At 47.1% G+C, this 17,864-nt stretch overlaps 1 protein-coding gene across 3 annotated transcripts in view; it reads right to left on the reverse strand.

The window, feature by feature from the left end:
• Window positions 1-17,864, reverse strand: part of Epb41l3 (erythrocyte membrane protein band 4.1 like 3) — a 208,686-nt gene that overhangs the window by 127,239 nt on the left and 63,583 nt on the right. Inside the window, exon 1 of one of the 3 annotated variants that reach the window (XM_050166199.1) lies at window positions 1,985-2,180. The exons of the other annotated variants lie outside the window; for them this stretch is intronic. The gene's annotated coding sequence lies outside the window, so the exon portion shown is untranslated. Of the gene's footprint in view, window positions 1-1,984; window positions 2,181-17,864 lie in introns of those variants that run through there. 3 annotated transcript variants of the gene reach the window in all.

Raw genomic sequence — 17,864 nt, forward strand, 5'->3', positions numbered from 1 at the left:
GATTGTTTTTAACAGCATCATGTACGTATATAAAAACCACGCCTGATCCAGTCAAAAAAATATATATAAGCCCCCATCTTGTATTTCTGCACAAATCAAAGTTGGCCTTGGTCCAAACACCCAACAAAAAGTGACAGATTCACCTTCTAACCTATGCTCACGCATAAGAAAATGCTTAAAAATTACATGTACCTATACCATCAGGACACTGACCTTTGACCTTCAGCTCCACTATCCTTGGCCTACAGGGGCTTACAAGCTACGGTGGCTACTCTTCTGGTTTCTGATAAACCGCTCAGAACACATGCTCTGTTTTACAAGAACTTGCTGCATACAAGACTGCTTCATGCAGTAGCTTGTGCTTCTAATTACCTAGCTTTTCTAAATCATCCGAAAAAAAATCATAATGTAAATAATTCAGTACTCAACATTCAGTTTATTGCGGCCAGTGTTTCGGAAATTAGCAAACGAAAGGCATGCTTCTTCGATTGAGAATTCCTTTCCTGTCACAATAACTTTGTTACTGCAATTAAAGTTTTAAAAGTTGATGCTTCAGTGAGCATGCGGTTAGAAGACAGCAGGAAGCCACCATTGCTGAGTCAAGATACGGAGCATCAAGTCATCTCCTTGTCCTCAAGTTTGATGCCCACTCTGCTGTAAGGGCGCTGCATTCATGGCTTCCAGATATAGGTGCGGTTTCATCAGTTTTGCTTCGCCGGGGCGTTCAAAGGCAGTGTAAGATGCAAAAAGAAATTTCTTTCTAGCACCAGATTTAACTCCTTTACTTGGATAGTTATGCTACCAAGAGTAACCCCAGAATGTCGGACCGCCCCACAGACCCCTCCTAAATGCCCCCCCCGAAAACCACAGCCAAGGACATCTGCAAAAGCAATTCCACAAAAGTAATGTAAAAAAGCTGAAACATCAACTTAACCACGTAATGGAAGCATTGCGTTATTAGGAGGGCTGCCTGGCCCTTTCAGGACAGCCCGGGCTCCATGCTTAATCAATACCACATGTTCCTTTATCATTCCATTTGTTCTGCAGGACTCTTCTCAACTTGAACCCTGGTCTGCACAGACAAGAGGGTAAAATTCCCCCATACCTTATCCCCAGCTAGAAAACTTCAGATCAGTGAGTCTCAAAAGAGAAAAGGGCAAGAATCCTCCCCCACCGCAAGGACCACACTTACAATCTGCGAGGTAACCACACCCACCGCATTGCAGAAGCTGTGAACTTGGCGCCGGGTGCAGGGGGAAGGGGGAAGGGGAAGAAGTACGGTGCGATTAGAGGGGAACCCGAGAAAGCAACCCCCCCCCTCCCTCGCGCCCCGGTGCAGGAAGCAGCCGAAGGCGCACACCCTAGCAAGGACCCCCACTCTAGCGGACCCCGGCTTCCCCACCCCCACCCCTCTCCTCGGCCCGCAGCCCAGAGGGCGCCAGGTGAGCCGCGCCCGCCCGGGTGCTCGGGTCTGCAGGCCGGGGCGCGTTCCCGCCCGGCGCAGGGAGCCGTCCCCAGGGGCGCGCGGCCCGCAGGTGCCCAGGCCCGGAGCCACCTGGCTGGCCGGCTGCCGGCCTGGGGACGCTGCCCACTCGGGGAAGGAGGCAAGTTACGTAAAAGCGGCCGGCCCCGCTGCAGAGCCGGGATGCTCCGAGCCCCGCCGCGCCCGCAGCCCGCACGAACGCGCGGCAGCCGCAGCCTCGGGGCGCACGGCCCCTCCCGTGCACGGCCCCCGGCCTGGCGCCGCAGTGTCGCCCCGAGCCCTGCACGCTCAGAACATGGCGCCCCGACCCTGAAATCCCGCTCTGATGGCCGGAGAGGGGCACGGGGCCCGGTCGCCCCTGGGGGACAGGGCTCGGAGAGAGGTCCCCAGGCCGGAGGCCGAGAGCGGAGGGTACAGCGCACTGGGCTTCCCCGAGCCCCGCGCGCCTCGGAAACGAGCCCCCCATCGGAGCCCCTCGGCCACCAAGAGCAGAAAAGTTACCTGTGGGCTGCGGGGAGGCCGGGCGCGCCGCGGCGTGGGGATCCGGCTGGCACTGGCGTCCTGCTCGGCGGTGCGCAGGAGACTCCGCGCGGGAGGAAGCCGCAGCTCTGGGCTCCCCCGCCCCCCTTTGCAGGAGACACGGAGGCTCCGCGGAGCTGCGGCGGGGCCCACGCCCAGACACCGAGCGAGGAGGGCCAACCTCGTCCCGACTTCCCTCCCGCGCGCGGGGGAGGGGGAGCCACCGCAGTTCTCCTGGACACCTAGGTTGAGCAGTCCTCTAGATCCTGCCTCTGGGAACAGCTGCCAATAGCAGTAGCCTTTGGATTTACACTTGGATTATTGCTGGGCCTCTGGGTCCCCTCAGCTCCCTCCGCAGATACTCGCGGCGAGAGCGGAGGGAGGGTTTGGGGTTTTGATTTTTTTTTCTTTTCTTTTTGACCTTCCGGTGAGTTCTCTATTGGCTTAGGGACTGCAGTATTTGTCTTTTTTTTTCCCCCACTTGAAATTGGAAGTGTCTTGCAGATTTGGTACTCAAGAAATTTAAGTTCATAGAGAAGACCCGAGTTAATTAGGATGATAATAGGTTTTGTGCCTGTCAGCAGCGCCCTCCTTCCTGGCCACTATAAAGCTTAGGCTGAAATGAAGAGAGGCAGGGACGCACATCCCGACTTCCAGGTGAAAGAAATTACTCCGTTCTCTGGTCACCTCACACTCAGGGCTCAAGCCACACGGGCCTATTTCTTTAGGACTTTTAAGGCCTTTCTCAAATCACCTAGTCACTGGCCTGAAACTAAGACTCATTAAGGGAGGAAAAGAGACTCACAAACTATTGAATTTTCTAATGGACGGAATGGACACAACGCAAAATAAATGTCTCTGCGTGCTCTCTCAGCAGGCCTGAGGAGGTGGGGGGACTCGGCCTGGGTGTCTAGAATACGGGCAATAGGAAAGCGAGGTGACATCTACTGTCTTGGCTGGAGAGGAGGTTAGAACCTCTCTCACGCGGGAGAGAAGGTTAGAAGATAGGCTGCTCCATCACTGCATCTGCTGTGGGGCTTAAGGGGCTGGGTTTTGTAGATATGCAGCTCTGGGAATTCAACATTTGAGCAGGATCGTCTGACTTAAGTCACGCTGGGGAAGAAAAAGCCTACGGCACTGGGCACCGCATACACCATAGAGTAGATGGGCGGATTCCAGGCTGCAGAGAGGAGGAGCCGCCAACCTATGGCCCTGATCCAAGAGCCAGAGGGAATAAGGAAGGAGTCCCTTACAAACAACATGCAAAGAGTTCCAAGTACTGACTATGGACGCCGCCTGTATTAGTGCTGAGACGTGTATACATGTCATCTGTGCACGTCCGTGGCTAGGGTGCACAGTCCCATGAACAAAAGCGCGGATTGTTGTTGTGTATGTATGTGCGCAGCGGAAGGCCCCTTTGGACAAATCGTATTATTTACAACAGACACAAGCTCAGCATCATCATTTGAGGCGCAGATGGCTACGTGCTTTCCTTCATGTTGTTGCCTTTGTGATTTTTCCTTTTTAAAAGACAAGAATACAAACTGTTCCCTCCATGACTCATGAATCCGAATCCTGATGGACGATAGGAGAAATAGGGTAGATAGAATACTACGTCTTCTACTTGAAAAGCTAGAAGTATCCAGGTAGTCATCCAAATAATCCACGAGCCCCAGGACTGGTGTAAGAGCTAGGGAGGCAGCTCATTTGGTAGAGTGCTTGTCTGACACCCAGGGAGCCCCAGGATGGATCCCCCAGCAAGGCTTGAACTGGGTGTGGCGGTGATGCCGGTTGTCTCAGCACTGGGGTTGGAGCGGGAGGATCAGAAGCCCAAAGTCTTCCTTGGCTGCACAGCAAAATTTAGGCCGGTTTGGCCTACGTGAGACACTATCTCACCCCTCCTAACCCCCACACACAAAGAACTGGAGTAAAATCCAAGGCCTCGCCTAGTGCAATAGTGGACCTGGGAAGCAACTGTTTTAAGTCCCTTTGGGCACAACCAAGACCATCGGCTGTTTCTTTGGCTTATCTAACATAGTATTGAAAAACAAAAAAAGAAATCCAGCCAGCCCACAAGCAGGCATTGCTCCCTCAGTAATGTCCTTGTGTGTTAAGCGTTGCTTTTTTTTTTTTTTTTTTTTTTTTTTTGGATTTTTCGAGACAGGGTTTCTCCGTAGCTTTTTGGTTCCTGTCCTGGATCTAGCTCTGGTAGACCAGGCTGGCCTCGAACTCACAGAGATCCGCCTGCCTCTGCCTGGGATTAAAGGCGTGCGCCACCACCAGCCCAGCTAAGTGTTGCTTAACTGGACACTTTTCACTCTGCTTTGTTTCTGTCTTGCAGGGGCCCCCGGCAGTCATCTCTGTCTCCCCACGGTGCCGCACGTGGGACATCGCAAGTCAGAACTTAGTTTCTGCTGAATGAGTGAGTAGAGGTTGAATAATGGACTGTTTCCTCTTTACACGGAGGATTCTGTCTCCTTACGTAGAAAACAACAGGCTAATTTCGAAATTCCTTATGCTTCCTTAATTCTAGGAGTCTATACAATCCAAAAGACACCAGGGACTGAGGAGGTAGCTCGGTGCTTGCCTTGTAAGCACGAGGACCTGAGTGTGGTCACGCAGAACCCCATAAAAGAGCCTGCTGTGGCGCCACATGCTTGTCATATCAGCACTTCGAAGGTGGAGAAAGGTGGGTCCCTTGGGTTGCTAGACAGACAGCCTAAGATAATGGTGAGTCCCAGGTCATGAAAGATCTTATCTCAAAAGTCAAGGTAGATGCCAGCACCTAAGGAAGAACACCTGAAGCTGACCTCTGGCCTCCACAAGCACAGGTACGTACAATCAAGTCCATGCGCACCTGTGTGCACGTGTGCACGTGTATACACACACACACACACACACACACTCACAAAACATATCTCAATGCCTACTGGGTAAAAGTAATATATAAAAAGTCCACCTAACTCTCCCTGGGAAATAAAATAAACTCTTCTGTATAGAAAGGAGGGGTACACAGTAAGATCGAGTAAAGTGACGAGAGCAATCACAACTGGATTTGCTTGCCTGCTTGCTTGAGTGTGGCTTCTCCATGCATCCCTTCCACTGCTACAAATAAAGCGACCTGGCCCACAGAGAAGCCCTTACTTTGCTAATGCAAAACTCATGATGCTTTTCCAGCAAGCTACAGAAGAGTGGTTTGTGTCTATTTCTGAGATAGATAACGCGGCTACCAGGTAAAAGCCTTTTGCATTCCCCCCTAAGTTTGTGGCCATCTTACGCGAACATTCAAGCTTGTATAGATGGCATGACACGGAACATTACGCAAATGCAAAGATCTGCAAAATGTGGAGAAGCAGTCCAACTTTCTAGCTTGGGCCTCGGGATACCCGTTCTGCTCTCCTTTTACACATTCGAGATTACTCTATGGCACTAATGTTATTTCTACGCTTCCTCTAATGGCTGCACTTGCACATCACATGTGTCTCTGAAGGCCAGCAGCCATGCAGAATTCTACCCATGGTGTGACGTCAGTGATGCGGCTCATCTCGGGCACAGTGCGAAGAGGCACAAACCCCACGATGCAAGCATCCTCTGCATGCAAGCAGCAGCAGCAGCAGCAGCAGCAGCAGCAGCAGCATCAGGCTGCTGTATTGCCCCTCACAGTCCCGCCCCCTGGACAAGAGTGATGGCTTCCCTTGAGGACCAGGGCAGGGCAAGCCGAATGTTCAGGATGCCTTGACGGCAGGATTTGTCAGCTTCAATGAACAAGATACCAGAAGAAATAATGTCTGAAATCTGACTAGTGGCCCTGTCTGAAGAGGTTCCGAACTTGAAGACCGAAGGAATCCTGAACTTGGACCAACCCCTGGGCGTGCTGTTCCAATAGGCATACACACCATTTGTTCTCATTTGCTCAGTCTAAGCTGCAGGTTCAGGAACATGCTAACAGCCTGCGCAGTCACCAGCTGAGGCCTGCTTTGTGCTCAGAGGAATGCCAGGCACCCGAATTGCATATCAAATTCTTGAAACGAGAGCACGCCTTTAGCCACAGCATGACCGAAGAATGTAAATAAGAAATACAAAGAAATACAGGGGTGAATGCATAATTCAAAAGCAACAAGCATCTCCTTCTGAAATAAGAATTCATTTGGAGAGTTCCTAGGTTCTCAGAAGAGGGTTAAGCTTATAGCTCATTAAGGCTTCCAGCTGCTGTCTCTCCGTCCTGGGTGTGTATCCAGCATTCCAGGGGCTGACTAGAGGCACGGCACAGATGTACGAGACGATTTAAACACCACCACGAACAACGAATGCAAAACAAAGTGTACAGAGAATGCGAGCATCTGCAAAGGAGTGGGTTTTGACATGTTCGCCCGTCATTAAAGGGATCATCCCTGTTCAGCTGAATTCCTTCTCGGTCTCCTGTTGCTCCACACTCTGACAAAAGTCAGGCTAGTACACATTGGGCTTCGCTTTTATAAAGCCTGCCCTTTCAAAACTTGGTTTCTGCTAAGCTTTAGAACCGGGTTTCAGTACTTTTAAATCAAACCATTTCTAACAATCCAACTGTAAGAGTTACTCTAACACTCAGTTCTTCGTAGAGTTGAAACACCCAATAAAAGTAGGAATCCATTATGAATGTTTTCTATGTGAGAGTTTTGTATATAATATAAAAATGGAATTGTAAAATATAAATAGTGGGAGTTGGGAATGCCAGTTTCCAAGTAAAATAAATATACACAAAAATGTTTTATTCTCGGGAATTCTCTATGCAGGGTTAAAATATTAAGAATGGAAGTGGCTAATATATAATACTACTAAATTCAGCTCCTGAACAGATGACTTCCACTTCGCTGTTCTGAGATGCTTACTGTTTTTTTTATCACTTTCTACCCTCCCCCCAATGACACAACAAATACCAGCAATCCTCTCCTTCTCTCCCAAGGTTCTCAGTGATCCTAATCGCCAATTACGTTTCCTTCCAGTGGCTTTCGGGAATCAGCTGAGCAGCGAGAGGCATTCCGAAGCTGGCTTGCTGGCTTGCCAGCTATCTCCGGGTTTACATTGCCCTCTTTAGGCAAGCCTGCGATGGTGACTCAAAGAAGATAGGGTAGCCTTTGTTTTTTAAATCGATCCTTTCCCTTTCTCCCTGACCCGGTCTTGTCTAGCATGGGCCCACTCTGAAAGTGTGATTTACATCACGGTTTCTTTGAACCCTCTAAGAAGCAATGAAAATGTGCGGAATGTCGGTGTCGCCTGAACTCAATCCATGCAATAGGTCAAAGGCATCTGAGGCAGCCATAGCTGTGGCCCCAGCCCTGATCAAGATGTGCACTCGGAATGTGTCTGCATTGTCAAGGCTGACTTGTTTGTACGTGGTACAGATTGGAAAGAAGACTGAAGTTTCCCAAACTAGAGGGCGTGCAAACTTTGCTTTCTAAGCTGCCTCAGAAACAAACGATATTTACATCGTTTATGTCAGAATCACCTCAAGGGCTCATTAATAACGAATATTTTCTGGTGGAGGCCAGACTGAGAAAATCAGAAGACATGGAGTAACAATTTCCCAAGTGTGGTTGATTATAACTCATTTAATCCCGATAGCCACCGATCTAGGTGACCAGTTGATGTCCATGGTCCGTGGGTGACGTGTTTCACAGAAACATAAGAGAGTACAAAGTGGAAGAAGAGTTTTGCACGCACGAGCGCACGTGCATGCGTGCATACACACACACACACACACACACACACACACTGACTGGAACAGATTCATTAAGACCCAGAGGTGAGCTAGTCCCACAGCACGCACCACACCAGTCAGTTCACGTTTTGCAGAAGACATATTGCTTGGATCTTGTCCTTGGACGCATCAGCCTACAACAGCAGCTCATTAGCCGTAAGTACAGTGATAAATAACAGGGAAAGATTGCTCTGTTCCCAGCTCCAGCAATGATTGCATTACAAGGCCATTTATCGAAGATCGCAGGGATGCTACATCCCTGACCTTAATTGCCAAGCACACAAGGAAGGCATCTTTACGATATTGCCAAGGGGTGCCGCACTGACATAAGAAAGAGGGCTGATGTCTGGCAGTTTGGGTGAAGTCTGACATCTGATTGATTTAAGCCCCAAAGATAGATTTGCCCAAATTAATGCATTTTGGGTTCATAAAGCCAAAGAGGCATTTCTCACACTAACTAGTGACCAAATTAGGTAAACTGGTCAGATGTCACAACTTTCTCTCTGCAGAAGTAAGTGTGGCCTACAGAATTTTCACGAGACATTGTCAATGTCTTTACATCCACGTGCTGTTAATTTTTCTGTATGAATCTTGTAGTTTTACAACAGTTTAAAGCACTATTTTGGTTTTATGGAAGGACCCATACGCGTTAGGAAATGAGGTCCAATTTTACATCTTTATGTATGAAGACAACATGGCAGGCATCTGGCATCAGTGATGCTTCCCTCGTTCAGGTCGTATCAAGAATTGGGATTCGGCTCAGTAAATGAGGATCGCCATTGTGGTGTAACTAGGCTGTCTTGAGAGCATGCCATCCTGTGGCTATGCCATTCAAGGGGACCCCAGACAAGACTTGTTAATGCTCCAGAGGACTCTGTCTACAGGGTATTTGGGTACGATTGTACAAGCAGTGCTATCCAATTCAAATATGAAATTGTTCTTCACAAGTCTGTCATGCAGGTATGGGCGTTTGCCTTTGAAGGGTCTATTGAGGCCCTGGCCATTTCTTTCTTCTTTTCTTTTTTCTTTTTTTTTTAAATATTTTTTATTGGGGCTGGAGAGATGGCTCAGAGGTTAAGAGCACTGGCTGCTCTCCCAGAGGTCCTGAGTTCAATTCCCAGCAACCACATGGTGGCTCACAACCAACTGTAATGAGATCTGGCACTCTCTTCTGGTGTGAGGGCATACATGGAGACAGAATGTTGTATGCATAATAAATAAATCTTTAAAAAAATATTTTTTATTTATTATGTACACAATATTCTGTCTGCATGAATGCCTGAAGGCCAGAAGAGGGCACCAAACCTCATTACAGGTGGTTGTGAGCCACCATGTGATTGCTGGGAATTGAACTAAGGACCTTTGGAAGAGCAGGCAATGCTCTTAACCACTAAGCCATCTCTCCAGCGTCCCCCCCTGCCATTTTCTTTTCTCTTGTTGCCTTCTGACCACTATGAATGAATGAGCAGCTTGCTCTACTACCCCCTCCCTCTCCACAACACACACACACACACACACACACACACACACACACAGAGAGAGAGAGAGAGAGAGAGAGAGAGAGAGAGAGAGAGAGAGAAAGAGAGAGAGAGAGAGATTCATTTTCTCCTCACAGATCTGAGACAGCAAAGCTAGCTGACCCCAAAGCAGAAACCTGGGGCCCAAACAGACTTATCAACCTTTGTTGACTTCAGGTGTTCTGTAACAGTGACGAGAGGCTCACTAACACACAGGTATTTAGCGCATTTGTTGACTGACTGAATAGATGGAGGAAGAGGACACAGGTTTATAAAATATGGGCTCTATGATGATAGGAATGGAAAATACACAACTGAGGAGGTGTGGTACCCAGGACTGAGAGGAGACACGAGAAGATTCGAAAGTAAGAAATTAAATACATTGGCAACAGTCGATGAATGAGTCACTGTGTCCAGAGCTATAAGGGACATATAGGAAGCATCCATTTAGCTGTGGGAGATACATATGATACACACTGCAACCTTCCTGTAGATAGAACTATGGTGAAATTGGATTTCCACATTAGACATAGTACGAGATTAATAATAATGAAATTCAAATATAAGAATATACTGTAATAAAATGGGAATGTGGTCTGTTCACCTCTCTCTCTCTCTCAAGATAACTTATCGCCCACTATTCATCTTTTAGATATTAACCAGGGGGGGAACTTAAACCTTAAAAGAAAAGCTGAGGATTAAAGTGGACTACTATCCATTGCCGCCATCCAGTCACCCCAATAAGTATCCCATCCTTATTCCAAAGCCAGCTCGGCTGAATGCCAGCAGGGTCCTTGGCTGTGCCCTGAGAGATGAGCAGGTCTGACCGGATGAATGTGCAGACACCCTGAGCAGATGCCACCGAGCCATTCTGTAATGTCAGACACACTTGACGAGCACTTATCTCCTCAGGACGAAAGACAGTGTGACAGGAGCGGAGAGGACCCTCTTCGCTCGTGTGCACAAACCGCGGAGATGGCCACGGCAGTGGAAAATATCAGACCATCTGAGGCAGAACGTCCAGGCTAATATTAGTTTTCGTATCAATGGTTTCCCTGGTGATACCTCTAAAGATTTAGCCGTGATCAAGCAGTTCACACTTTTAGAAGAAGATGCTGAAGTAAAGGAAATCGCTACCCACCCTTTGTCCTCACAGATTGCTCATCCCATGGGGCTCCCACAGGACAGCTCACTTCTTCCCATTGTTCCTGGGCATGCCCCCAAAAGATCCACAGTAGATCCTGTCACTTCAGGCTCGAAGGCTCTGCTCTCTTCCCGTGTGCCTCTGCGAGTTCTTCCAAACACTGCCAGGTTATTCCTGCATCTGTGTCCTGATCCCCACTCAGTCTTTTCTTCTAAAAGGACACTCAAGTTTAAGGACTTCTCACTGCTTAACACCTTCTAGGGGAGCACACACGTGGAGTGACTTTCTACTATTTACAACCTCCATGCTTCAAACATAGTGGAAGATGGTAGCGTGGTCCCTTAACCCCCACTGATAGATGACTAACTCTGTAAGGCCTTGCTCACACTAGTGTTTTCTAGTATGAACAACATAGTACATTGACGATAAAAGAGAAAGTCCTCAAGCTGGGTGCTTGAAAGGCTGAGAGCTACCAAGTAAAGTTACTGATCCCAGGCCTTGCGCGTTTGAAACTCGGGGTAGCGCTGGCTAGCTTGTCACCTTGACAGGCAGTAGAGTCATTTGGAAAGAGGGACTCTCAGCTAAGAAAAAAAAAAAGCCTCCATTAGGTCTGGCTGTAGGCAAGCCTGCAGGACACTTTTTTGAAGTAGTGATTGATGTGGGGGGGGGCCCAGCCCATTGTGGGTGGAGCCACTTCTGGGCTGGTGGTCCTGGGTTCAATAAGAAAGCAGGCTGAGCAATACAATAAGCAGCATCCCTCCATGGCATGTGCGCCAGCTCCTGCCTCTGGGTTCCTGCTCTGCTTGATTTCTTGCCCTGATTCCTTTCAGTAGCGGACCTGGAATTATAAGATTAAACAAACCTTTTCCTCCTCAAGTTAATCTTGGCTGTGGTGTTTTATCACAGTGATAGTAACTCCAACTAAGACAAGTGTCTTCCTATAACTTTATTCTCCTCAACCCTCTTAGCATATCCAGTACCAAGTCCTTCATATTTTACACAGAGTACCCCGGGTCTATCCATACCCTGGCCTAACCTGCACCATTATACCCTCTGGTGTCCCATGCAGTTCCCCTCACATGAGTGAGTTCTCTGGTTATAAGGGTGATTCTCTCACCCAGGCCTAGGGCCTCCACATCCATCCTTCCTGGGGCAAGGACAGCATCTTCCAATGCTTAGTGCTTCCTTCCTTCACTGCAGTTAGCAGAACCACCTCTCCATCCCACCTTTTCAATGTCATGAAGGTCATACTTCCCCCGTGGAGTTGGTCCCTCTGCTTTTCTAAGGCCACTATTGCATGTGTGCATTTAGGGACTATTTGATGGACCACTGTGTCTCTTCATAACCCCAAAATCCCCTTAGGAATTTGGACCACTTCTGTTCATGTCCTCAGACTGCGCACTTCCTGTTGTGTGAGATGCTCAGTGGATACTGTTGATAAACACCGGTGGATCTCCATCATTGGAACCAGCGCAGTACCGACAGTGAGAGTTTGGTCTGGCAGAGTTGCTGGCCGGGGACTCCCCACATCTGCCGGATACACAGGGGAAAGAAATCCCGCAGACAGAAGTCAATGGGGCCCTGTAAATTTTGCTCACAAAAGTAAGGCCTACGTCAGATGCTTGAAGACCCAAATATTCGCCCTTACAATTTGCAAGCGTGGACAGGGCACCTGCTCTAGGGACAGGACAGGACAGAACTGCCGATGGTGCTCCATCTTCAGACACCCAAACCTTACCACTCTCCCTAGCTGTGTAGCTGGATTGGGGCAGTGTTGAAATGCTGCTTCTAAGGGGCAGAATAACAACTATTCACCTCTGTTGTTCCTTTGGAAACTACAGCTCCCAGACTCCTCCTGGATTACGTATACCTGCGCGCAGGGCGTGCACAGGTGCGGGTCATTCCTCCCAGATAACATTGCGCTTCCCGTTAAAAAGCGAGCTTCCACGAGGTCTCGCTCTCTCTCTTGCCCTTTTACCCTTGTGTATCTTGCACCCCCATCCCTTGTCGTGTCCCCTTCCCCCCCCCATTAAAGTGCACCCACGTGGGAGCCGCGTGTCTTGTCTCCTCCTTTTGCGCGTGTCTCGTCTATCCTGTGTTCGCCTACACACCTCACCCGCCTTTAAAAGAATAATAACCTCGGCCTCTGAAGTCTGTCCGGTCCACACTCCACATTTGCTCCCTGAGTACCAGTGATTCACTATGAGTGGAAAGCCGAGGGCTGAAAACCAAGAGGCTTTGGTATGGTAGTCCTTGGTGGACTGAAGAAGCCTGACCCAGAGAAGTTTCTCTGTCTGGCTATGGACCTTGGGACATTCTGAGCAGGAAGCTCAGGCACAGGAGTCCACGGGCATTATCTTGCTCTTCTCCTTGCCCCTGTGCTGACCTTAGCTGGCCTGCATGTCCTGGGGTTCCTTTATCTGCATTCTTGTTACCCACCTCGTTGGTCTAGACCTGCTTCAAGACCTTAGAGAGGGTTAAATAACAATTTGCATGGCTGGCATAAGGCAGTAAATGCCACACAACGCTGTGCCCTGCAGCTCACATCAATCAGTCCCGGCCACTTCCCTCTATGGCACAACAGTAGGTCTCCCTTTTGTGCTTTACCTCCATGGACACGGACTGCAGGACATCAGTGATGTGGGAGTGTCATATATCAATCTGTTGATTTCATTGGTTAAGTTATAATAAACCAGCTGCTTGGCCTCATGGCTGGAACATAGATGGGAGGAGTAAACAGAATAGAATTCTGGGCGGAAGAGGAAGTGAGGTCAGACTCTGCTCTGCTTCCGGAGAGACCCGACAGCTCTGCTGGAGCAGAGACGCCATGCTCAGCTCTCCCAGGCAGCTGCAACCCACGATGGACTTAGGCTAGAATCTTTCCGGTAAGCGCACCTTGGGGTGCTTACACGCATTATTAGAAATGGGCTAGACCAGGTGCGAGAATTAGCCTATAAGGGCTAGAGTATGGGCCAAGCAGTTCTTTAAATGAATACAGTTTGTGTGTTGTTATTTCGGGCATAAGCTAGCCAAGCGGCTGGGGTGTTGGGGACGCAGCCCCGCCGCTTCCTATTTCAACACATCAGGACATCGAGCAGGAAGCTCCTCTGCAGCCTGTCTTTGACAATGTGAAGGGGATGGGCTCTCAGCCTCCCTGAGGAATGGCCAACTGAGAACTGAGCTCTACCAGGGAAAAATGCTGAGAAGATACAGCCAGGGCTCAGGGCAGCTTGTCTGCTGAGACTGCTGACTTGGTTGTTTTTATTTTGCTCCAGCAAAAGAGGCAAAATGCGGGGCAATGCATCTGCTCAGGGGCACAGGGACTGACAGGGAGCCAGCTTGCGAAAACAGCCGGCCGTGAGTGCCTTCCTGACCCTTTCCTCTAGTCTTGCAGCCATTTTCTCCAGCCTTGCGGCCAGGGTTTTGCTTCACTCTTTCCAAAGTACTGGGTGCACCACAATAAAAACTGCCAAAAAGAATGCTTAAAGTATTTATTCATTTGCAAATTTTTCTCAAGACTACACACTGCAAATATAGCAAATATACAAATATACAATCCATATTGAAGATGGATTCTTTTAAATATATATATATATATATATATTTTTTGAAGGAACCAACATGGTTTGGTACCACAATGAAGAAACAGAATGTGAGGCACATTCAAAGCTCTTTGGCACCCATCAAAAGAAAAACCTGAAGCAACAACAACTAACAAAGCAAACTAGCAAACATAAAAACAAAACAAACACACCCGAGCTTTAACTAGAAGCAAACAACTAAATTCTTAGAATAGTTGAATGAGCTGCTTCTACAGGAAACTCAAAAGTTAGTTTCAGAAAAGATTTGAGCAACAGGACCATCTTCCCCTCAAAATAAGCACTGTTCTTCATTAAGCTCTTACTTAGTAGGTGACAGATTAAAGCACATAGTAAGTGTCAGGCGCTCTCTGAGCTCTTCCCCTCCTTTCTATCGTGTAAAAAAAAAAAAAAAGCCAGATTATCCCCAATCTTCACTCTTACCTCACAAACAAGTTAACTAAATAGCCTGTGGTGGCATCTAAGTAAATGTATTGCTTCCCCACTGTGAGGGGCTGGCCCCTCTGAACGCCTGAGAGCAAAGAAGCCTCCCTTCCCTGAGGTTGCTTCTGCTAGCTGTTTGGTCAGAGTAATAGGGAAAATGACTAATGTCACCAGGCCTGGCCTTTCCACCCCTACCTTCACCAACCATGATGAAACACAGAAAAACAGAAGCCACCATCCTGAAAGTGTCTAGATTTTCCCTTGCCAACATTCCCACACTACACAACACAGCAACTGTTTACACAGGAATTACATAAATCGACATTATAAGTAGTCTGGAGATGGCTGAAAATACATGGGAGGATGTGTGTTGGTTGTGTGAAAATTCTGTGCCGTTCTACAGATAAAGCTTTGGTCCATGTCATTGTGATAGCCGTGGAGTGGCCTCAGAACCACCCTCCATGGATACCAAGGAAAACAAGTGTACTTAAATATTGTCTTTCCTCTCCAGGGAGACAGCATCCCTTTGAATAAAGACAGCCTGCTTTGTTTTGTTTCTCAAAAACCGTTTATCGTTCATGAACTGGGCTTCACGAGTCAGTGCAAAACCCCACTGTGGAAGACCTGCAGGGTTCTGTGAGTCTGTGAGAAGAGAGCTTTGGAAATGGGCAGAACCGTTTGAAGGAACAGGAATGAGGCCCTTCCAAACAGGAGGCAGAATAACAATTTGTGGGAGGAACTGTGAGAAGGCCTTGGTATCCAGGCATTGCGGTGATTTGTGGAGAGATCGAGTCCATCATGTTTATAAATGTGATAAGTGTATTTGATTTTTCAGTTCCGTAGTAGTTACCCAACACTTGGCTTCACATGTGGTGGCATTTCGTTTGTATTTTAATAAATAAAGCTTGCCTGAAGTTCAGAGAGTGAAACAGCCACACTGATCAGCCTTACAGACCAGGCAGTGGTGGCACACACCTTTAATCCCAGTAACCACACTAGTTTGTCCTAGAAACTAGGGCCAGTGGTGCACACCTTTAGCCTTTAATCCCAGTCCTGGAGAGGAATATAAGACGGGAGGAGACAGCTCTCAGACAGTCTCATTCTGAGATTCCTAGAGGCAGGATTGTCATTCCAGACTGGGGTAGAGGTAAGAGCCAGTGACTGTCTGTCCTGCTTGTCTGACCTTCAAGTTGAATGCCAATTTCTGTCTCTGGGATTTTATTAATCATGCTACAGTCTGGATATTAAAGTCTGAGATTAATAGCAAGATTAATCGTTAATAATAGTGAGATTAAGCCTCACTGGGTAGTTTACACTTGGCTGAAGGAGTTGCTGGCTGTGAAGATCACTGAAGCCTTAAAACCTCGGTGTCTTCATTGTACAGTGAGGATGACCAAACGTTTTGTTTATGAGATTGCCTGGGACTCAAGTTTCTGGAGTTTATCCAGCTGTGCCTAACATACAGGGGTAAATACACTGCAGTGTTTGAATGAGAATGGCCCCCATAGGCCCATATATTTGAATGCTAGGTCCCTAGCACAGGAAACTGTTCGGCAAGGACGAGGAGGTGTGGCTTTGTTGGAGGAGGTGTGTCACTGGAGTCCCACTTTCTGCCTCCAACCAAAAGATTAGGATGTACGCGCTCAGTTACTGCTCCAGCACCATGTCTGCCTGTCTGCTGCATGTTTCTTGCCATAATAATCCTGGACTCACCCTCTGAAACTGTAAGCAAACCCCCAATTAATTGCTTCCTTGTCTAAATTGCCTTGATTATAGCATCTATTCACAGAAATAGAAAAGCAATGAAGGCACAACTATAAGTTAGCTATTACTATTAAAATCTATCTAGATACATTAACTTTTGTCCACAGCCATTATCTGTAGGAGGTCACAACAGGGCATTTGCATTTCACAAGGGAACTAGCCTCTGACATTGGTAGGGTAATTTCACGTAATTGGATTACATTAAGTATGAGGGTTCTTTATTTGTTTGTTTAAGATTAAGAGTGTTGTCTTTGCCTATACCACTGTGTCTGAGATTGATGAAAAGACACTAGGCCCATTCCTGCAAACCCTGGGAGAGAAATCATCTGGAGTGTGTTCTTCAGAACCTGAACACACACCTTCACTGACCCGTGGAAGACTTTGTCATCTTTAGAATGCACGGCCACAGTTTGATAACATACTACAAAATTTTCAGGCCAGGAAAATAGAGGAAATATTTTCTTGTATCATTAACCTTGATCTTATTGGAAGTCCCACCTACAAATGGGTAGAGAAAGAAATTTTCCTCTTCAAGAACATTCATGTTAATGCAGAGAAAGACGCATGGACTCTCAAGTGTCTTGTGTAAGAGCTATTTGAGAGACCTGTGTTGGGGTTCTGAGGACACAGCTACCTCAACAACCACTAGACAGAACAGGGAGGGCAGAACTCCCAACTACAGAAAGAAGGGGATTTGGCATGATTGACATCACACGTCTGTCCGCATTTCAAGTATGTCATGGATTTAAAAGACTTTTATCCCATTATCTGAGATGCCAATCACTAAAACAGCCTTTTAAAGGAAAATGTCTTCTGAGTTACAGACGACCACACTGTGAACAAACTTGTGGACGTGAAAGTTTGTAAAGCCACAGCCATTCGGTGTGAGGAAACCTCCTTTTGGTTGACATCAATCACACAGGATTTTCTTTCTGCTTCCCGAAAGACACCTACGAAGATTTGACAAACATTTTTGAAGGTTTAATTGCTGTCTCACATTCTTTGTACAGGATCCAAATGAAATATTTTTTCAGGTTTTGTCATGTTTCATTTGTTCTCACTTTTTTTTTCTTTTTTGAGATTGGGCAATGCTATGTAGCTCTTGCTAACCTGGTACCCAGTTATGTGGTTTCAAATTCACAGCAATTCTCCTGCCTAAGCATCCCTCAGCTGCTGCTAACGTTACAGACGTACATACCTAACCAAAGAACATACTCTCTATATCTTACATAAGCAATAATAAGACCACAAAAAGTTTATCTATCTATCTATCTATCTATCTATCATCTATCTATCTATCTATCTATCTATCTATCTATCTATCTATCATCTATCTATCTATCTATCTATCTATCTATCATCTATCTATCATCTATCTATCTATCTATCTATCTATCATCTATCTATCTATCATCTATCTATCTATCTATCTATCAATCATCTATCTATTCGTCTATGCACCTATCCATCCATCCGTCATTTCTCTACCTCTCTATTTACCTATCTGGCATCTATATATATTATGCTTTCAACTATCACATGTAGTTTATGTGCTCTACAGAAATAGCACGTTCCTTAGCGTAATATTATGTGAGTTTTCTTTTCATCCTATTTTGATGTCTAGCTCAAATATGCATGATAAGGAAATCCATGAGTCTCCATTGAGCTTGTCCAAAAT

This window comes from Alexandromys fortis, unplaced genomic scaffold, assembly GCF_014885135.2.
Source record: "Alexandromys fortis isolate MF-2015 unplaced genomic scaffold, M_Fortis_MF-2015_v1.1 scaffold_143, whole genome shotgun sequence".
NCBI lineage: Eukaryota > Metazoa > Chordata > Mammalia > Rodentia > Cricetidae > Alexandromys > Alexandromys fortis.